The sequence below is a fragment of the Talpa occidentalis genome, unplaced genomic scaffold, assembly GCF_014898055.3.
Source record: "Talpa occidentalis isolate TD23 unplaced genomic scaffold, MPIMG_talOcc4v2.1 talOcc4.5, whole genome shotgun sequence".
Taxonomy (NCBI): domain Eukaryota; kingdom Metazoa; phylum Chordata; class Mammalia; order Eulipotyphla; family Talpidae; genus Talpa; species Talpa occidentalis.
Window position 1 is genome coordinate 80,390,687 of NW_023604861.1, and position 6,199 is coordinate 80,396,885.

The following is a 6,199-nucleotide window of genomic DNA, read 5'->3' on the forward strand; positions in this document are numbered from 1 at the left end:
AAACAACCAAACAAGCCCGGAAGGAAAAGAGCAAAATCAACATCAAGATAAGAGCTGCCGCTGTTATAGAGAATTTGCTTTTGGGCAGCCTTTTCCCCCTAACAATGGGGTGGGGGTGGAGTCCACAAAGCCTGTATGGAATTAGCTTTGGGACTGCCTTTTCCCCCTAACAATTCCCCCCTTTCACTTTTTGCCACCATTTCCATGGTGATGAAGATCAAATATATGGAGGTTGGGATGCAGTCTCAGATGAACGTTTTGTCAGGTTCCAGTGTGAAAGAAAACCAGTCTCTCCAGGTATTTGTCCATTGAGGAAAGCAAAAGTCCTCCACTCCAGGAAAAAATAGTTCATCAGTTTAAGCCAAAAAAAAAATCTGGAGGCGTTAGCCAAAACAAGTCAGCAGATATGTAAAAATTTCAGGAAAAAAAAAAAAATCTTAAAATGGTTCAACTGATGTAAAAACACAAATTTTCTCAACCTTGATCCCAAACTTTTAACAGCAAAGCAAAAGTTTGCAAACTAGATGGAACTGTTGAGAGTAAAACTTTCTTACAAAGGACTCAATAGACCTGGAAATACACCTGACATTTACTAAGGTTTCTTTGACATAATACTGGAACTTTTTTTTTTATGCATTCTGTCCTGAATCCACGAAATTTTTGTTTTGTTTTGTTTTGTTTTGACTAACCAGGATCTGCAGAAAGGTTGTAATTTTTTTCCAGCAAAGCTAACTTGTCACATTTTCTCTCCCCTTGATACCAACACAGCATACAAATAGTGGTAGTAATTTTTGCTACTTATTTCAGAGTCTGTTTTTGCATAACTTCCATAGGGATTTTGTCTGTTTTAACGAAAATTGGACGTGAGTTTGATTGTGTGGCTTTGTGTGGAGTTCTTCCAGAAAGTTGAAAAAGAGCTGAATCAAGAAGAGGAGAACCTGTTTGCCTTGTTTGTAGGGTTCCAGAGACCTCCAAAGAAGGTGAGGAAGCTTGCCTCCATTGCCAGGACTGGACAACCCGGCCAACGAAAATGCCCTGGTACCCTCGAGAAGAGGAAAGCCCAGGTGGAGTCTGATGAGACCAACTTTATACCTGAAGCCTGCATCGACCGGATGCCACCGGTTCGCTCTAATCCTGTGTGGAGTATTTCAACAAAGCCAGCTAAAAAAAATGCTGTTAGTTATTTCTGCCCTGTGATTTTATGCAAAAATAGGAAAAATGGTTTTAAAGTAGATTTAGTTTGCAAACTTTTGTTATGCTGTTAAAAGTTTGGGATCAAGGTTGAAAAATTCGTTTTTGCATAAGTTGAACCATTTTAACATTTTTTTCCCTGTAATTTTGATATATTTGCTATCTTGTTTTAGCCAATGCTCCAGATTTTTTTTTCTTTTGGCTTGGATAATGGACTATTTTTAAGTAATGAAACTGTCATACTGGACATTCATGGACAATGCTGCTGACTAATTGTTGCTTCTCTTACACACATTGTAACCCTGAAAAAAACAGTCTCCTAAGACTACACCCTGAGATTGTGCCACCATAGATATGGTGGAATAAAAATTAAAAGGGGGGATTGTAACAGGGTGGTCCCCAGGGAAGGGGGAGGTTCCAGGTTCCCTGCCCCACCCAAGGAAGGGTGGAGCTGAGCAGGAAGAGGAGAAGCTGCAGAAGAGACTGAGGAAGGAAGCAGGATGGAGCCAGGAGACCTGGAGGAGGCACATGGAGCCTAGAGACACGTGAAGAAGCTGCGCTTGTCTTTTGGTCGTGGACGGGGTGACACAGATGTGGGTGAGACCCGTGGGGAGGTGACAATGGCAGCTTTTATCTTGATGTTGATTTTGCTCTTTTCCTTCCGGGCTTGTCTGGTTGTTTGTGACCCTTTTCTGTGGGTCCCCACTGGAAGATGTTTTAGACTTGTGGCAGGCTTTGGGGCCTTGCTCTGGGCCGACCCCATATGGATGGAGTTTTACCCACGAGGGGATGGGTAACTTTGGGTGCTTCATTTAGAAACTAGACTCTTTGCCTTACCTGTGTTGTTTCCTAGTTTTATTAAAGTTCCTTCCCATTAAAGTCTCCTATGTTTTGTGTTGATGCGGCGGATGGCAGAACCCATTTAGAATAGGCAGGTTTGCAGGGTTTGGGCTGACCCTCTCCCTGTCCTATAACACCATGGTCCCCTCTCCACGGGTCTCACCCACATCTGTGTCACCCAGTCCACGGCCAAAAGACAAGCTCAGTTTCTTCACGTGTCTCTAGGCTCCACGCGCCTCCTCCAGGTCTCCTGGCTCCATCCTGTGTCCTTCCTCAGTCTCTTCTGCAGCTTCTCTTCTTCCTGCTCAGCTCCACCCTCCCTTGGGTGGGGCAGGGAACCTCCCCCTTTCCTGGGGACCACCCTGTTACAAACAGGTCATGAAAGCCAGGGAACCCAAGGGTCTTATCCTTACCAGCTGGCAGAGAAGACTAATGCTGGAAGTGTACATTGAGTGGGAACCTAGAGCCTGCCCAAAGCATCATGAACTGACCACTCCTTACTTTCTCATCTCATGGAAGAATTTAGCCAGGGAGAATTTGTGCGTAACTGTTGTCATACTGTGACAGAATCCACTTCTGTCTCCCAAATCCTGTCTCCTTTAGTACCAGAACACCTGGATGTGAACCAAGTATTTGCCCAAAATGAAGTCTACGTTTCTCAGTCTTACTCTGTGTGTGGCCACATGATGGGCAAATGAGGTAAAAGCAGAAGTGGGTTCTTTAAACTGGCAGGATATCCTTTTTCTTACTTTTCCTACTTGCCTGATGACTGGAATGTAGACGTGATGCTTGGGGTTGGAGCAGCCACACTGGATGATGAGGTGAAAGAAATAAAATGCGAATGTTGGAAAAACAAGGCTGAAAGAGTCAGATCTCTCATTATTCTCGAATTTACCATAGCAGCCAGAATTAACTCAAAGGAAATTTAACCATTTCAACTCAAAGGAAATAAAACCATTTTTAGGTTCAGCTATAGCTGAATCAGTAGAGATAGCTTAACAAGTTAAAGTGGACTGTTTTTGGTATTGAGACAGGGCAAGCTAGGGTTATTAGGCAGTTTTAGGGACAGTGCAGGAGGGGACCTCTGAAGAATTTAGGGAGGCTTCAGAGATAAGGACAAGCAAGGAAATGAAACCAATTTCACTGGGAAAAACAAACTTCCTAGCACCATTGTTAACACTAGGGGAAAAACAAACATCCTAGCACCACAGATAATCTTGTTGAGGATGGTCCTGGTTGATAAGATAAAGTGTAAAGATGCTCACCGGGAGGGCTAGACCATAAAGGTAAAGCGATAAGCATAACAAATGGGAAAAGAAAATACTGTTAAAATAAGGAATGTGAAATTCCTTAGTACCCCCTGAAAGCTAGCCAATCAGGAAGAGAGACTAAACTTTTAACATAGTGAGAGAGAAAAATTATATATTGCCAATGTAATATCCCATACCGGCTCATCTTGGCCCCTCCCAGGTACTTTATACCTGGGAGTCTTTCTTCTTTGTCTCTTTTCTTCCTAAATAAACTTTTCTTTCAAAGACAAGATTTGTCTCTCTCTGCTTACTTACTCCAAAAGTCTGAATTCCTTTCTACGGTTTCGCGAGACAAGAACTCGTGGTAAAGCTGCAGCAGTTGTTAGACACACCGGCATCAGTATTATTCATGTTGTCATTACTTTGTAATTTCTATTACCAACTAACTTGATTAGAACACAAGTTCAATTACTGTAGAATCCTTCACAAAAATCACCCCCGTGCTACTGTATAAGTGCAGTAGCATTTGGTCATAGTCAAAGCTAGTTCTGACATTGACATTGATGTTTTTCTTGGGAGTAAAAGTTGTTTTTAGCCTCAATCTCCCTTTATGATTTAGGAGCACAAAGTTAAAACCCTGTTCCTTCTTTCAAGCTTGATGTTTGATGAAATACAAAATCTGTGGACAGTCACATAGGCCATGGTAATGATCATGTGCTGCTACTTGCCCTCCCCTGTAGGGAAGGCAGAGTGGGAAATCCACTGACCAAAGAATTTCTCATCACCCCAGTCAGCACTAAGGGTGTAATAGAACTGCAGACATTGTCCTAGCAGCCCCAAGTCCTCAGCTAGTTGGATGACAGAACTTCCATCAACAGGTACTGTCAACTGTGCTTCTGTTAAGAGGTGTCAGGGCAGCAGGATCCCAGTGCCCTCGGCCTTCTCGGGAGGGCAGCATCGGTACCCTGCTAAGTGGGTCTGCTGGTCTGGCTCTATGGGAGAGCTCTGTGCTGGCAGCCTAGTTCCATCTGGAGTAATGAGGTGGGAGCCACACAACACAAATGGAGTGTGTGGGGGTGCAGACATTCAGTGGTGGGAGCTTCCTGGGCAAAAATAACTAACCAGTCCTTTTTAGAAACATAGCTAAAATCCAATTGCCCACTTAGCGTTTGAGTGCAGATTACAATATTCAATTCAGACTGCACAAGCCAGCCATGTGTCTAAAGCCTACAGGCTTTACATACTTGAGGGGACAATCTGGTGACCAAAGGAACAGCACTTCTTTATAAAGCCCCACAATGAGAATTCCTCCAAAAGCCCTTACCAAAACATCATTTACTATCACACCTAGCAAAGTGTGCTATGTCAGTGCAAACTAAAGAAGAATGAAAGCAAATTTGAAGTAAGAATATGCACTACATGCAAGGGCCTCACTGCTCTGGAATTTTCTCAGGGCTCACTAGGCCTGGTGAATTATCCTCAATATCTTTCTCCTTCCACACTCACTGGAAGCCACACTCATTGGAAACCCAGTAGAGCACCCTTGGTAAGTTTGTTATAGGGCAACCCCGATATAAAACGGGTTGCCTGGCTGTGGGTCCTCACCCGTGTGCTTAAAAGGGACTTATTAATACTCCACTACAGGCACACACAAAAGGATAATAAAAGGTTTATTTACAAGGGAAAGGGAATTAAGGAAATGTACAACTCAGGGAGAAAATAGGGAAATAAAGTCTTTAATGCATCCTATCCAATCCGCCGACCTGGAAACCCAAAGGCACTCTCAGAGCTGGCCGGGCTTTAGGACATCCTTTTCCCCCTAACAAGTTGACATGAAGAAATCGCACCAGCTGGCAAAACTAATCATTCAGGTACCGTACCTGAAAGACCCATCCCTTTTTATATATGAGTGCAGTGCCATTTTGAGTTTTACATGTTTGGCTTATATGGCCCAGGGCAGGAGAGCCTCATCATTTCTTGGTATACTTAGAAAGCAAGCCCAAGATGGAGGAGGTCCACATTGGGGAACTGCCATTGGTCCAGGAGGCAAGCTGGCCTCCAAAGGCTTCGCTCTCTAGAGTCAGGAGAGTAAGTCTGAGTGCGCCTGCTAGTGGTTAGTAGTGGCTCCTTGCAGAGTGTGTTTTAACACACAGAGAAAACAAGTACCATGACTGGTTAGTATTGTCTGCAAAAGAGTAGGATAGGCAGATGAGGAGAGGGCCTCTCCATTCCAAGTAATGAATTTCATCAAGTCTAAGAAGCATTTTTACATCTTTGAAATTGGGATGTATCTTATAATCACTGTGCCAGATTCTGTTTTCCAATAATGGTCATATTATTTCAATCCTCACATGCTCCTCCAGAACCTAACCAAGCCCCCATCAAGAAATGGAATTATATTCCTCTTCCCTTAAATTTGGGGAGGGCCTTGGTGACTACCTCCACGGACAGAATATGCAAAAGTGATGCAAAATGAGTTATGAAGCTAAGACACTGAACGATGATGTTGCCTTTCCCTAGCTTTCTCTTCTAAGATGCTCAAGCTTGGAACCCAGCCACCATGCTCTGAGCAAGCCCAGGCCACGTGGAGAAGCCCCTGGTGCTCACCTGGCAGAGGGCCCAGCTGACAGCTAGTCTTGTCAGTACCATTTTGGAAGCAGATCCTCCAGCCCTCAGTGGAGTTGCCTGATTGACACTGTAGATCTTGATTCATATGTAAAGCAAATGATTGTTACCGTCTTAAAGGACTTAAGTTGTGTAACAAATGGTGGTGGTTATACAGCAATAGAAAACTGAAGCACTCCTAGTAAGCTTGGCAGCAGTTCAGAGTGGTCACAGCATGCATGTATGCCCCAAAGCAAAATTTGTAGAATAAGCCCTAAAGGGAACAGAGAAGCATGCTTTCAAGAAATGCTGCA